Consider the following 1,039-nt stretch of genomic DNA (forward strand, 5'->3'; position numbering starts at 1 on the left):
GGGGGGTGGGGTGGGGGGGAGGGAGGGAAATGCACGGGACTATGGTGGTGGCACAGGGGTGATTTGGTGATGGGAAACCTGTGGGGATTACAATTGAGATGAAAAAAAAATGTGTAAAATGATGTAAAAATAAACTTTTTAATAATAATAATAAAAAAAATATTTAACACACACACACACAAAAATGATGCTGGGAAAATTGGAAAACCACAAGAATAAAGAAAAATAAAGAATAAAGTTGAATTTCTCACTAACCCCATGCACAAAAATAAATTCCAAGTGGATTAAAGATTAAGATATGAGCTGCAACATAGAATACAAGGAAAAACATTGGTGATACCAGAGTATCAACAATAAAGATTATTTTTGGTGATTTAATTCCTATGACAAGAGAACGAAAAACAAGAATAAACAGTTGGGATGGCTTCAAGTCAAAAACAAAAGAAAGCACAAGACAATTACATAGATATTCTGCCGAAGTGGAAAAAACATTTATACATTATCTAACTGATGAGGTATTAATACCCAAGATACATTAAAAGCTCAAAATTCAATGACTGAAAAACAACTCAGTTAACAAATGGGCAACGAATAGAAGTAGACAATCTACTAAAATGATACTCGGAAGCCACCGCTCCTAATGAGACATGCGGATCTGACTGCAGTGAGCCAGATGGAAAAGACCCCAACAGGAGCGGGAGAGGATGCGGAGAGAAAGGGGCCCCTTCACCCTGGCGGGGACAACCCTTATGCAAACAATCCCGATTCACCGCAGAAAACTAAAAATAACATAGGACCCAGCAATCCCACTCTCAGGCGTCTATCCAAGACTACGAAACCATCAACAAAAATTCCCCCAGGTGTTCTGCAGTATTCACAGCAGCATCTTTACAGGAGCCAGCACGTGGAAGCCGGAGACATCTCCTCCAATGGGCAAATCGCGAAGATGGGGTGCAAGCTTACCACGGAAAATCGCATCACCACAGAAGGAATACATGCTCCCACTTGCAGCAAAATGAAGGGATTTGGAAGGACTGTG

At 40.7% G+C, this 1,039-nt stretch overlaps 1 protein-coding gene across 1 annotated transcript in view; it reads right to left on the reverse strand.

Annotated features, from left to right (window-relative positions):
* Positions 1-1,039, reverse strand: part of BDKRB1 (bradykinin receptor B1) — a 27,423-nt gene that overhangs the window by 11,029 nt on the left and 15,355 nt on the right. The window lies entirely within an intron of this gene.

This window comes from Condylura cristata, unplaced genomic scaffold (genome assembly GCF_000260355.1).
Source record: "Condylura cristata isolate star-nosed mole 26May11 unplaced genomic scaffold, ConCri1.0 scaffold00013, whole genome shotgun sequence".
In the NCBI taxonomy this organism is placed as follows: domain Eukaryota; kingdom Metazoa; phylum Chordata; class Mammalia; order Eulipotyphla; family Talpidae; genus Condylura; species Condylura cristata.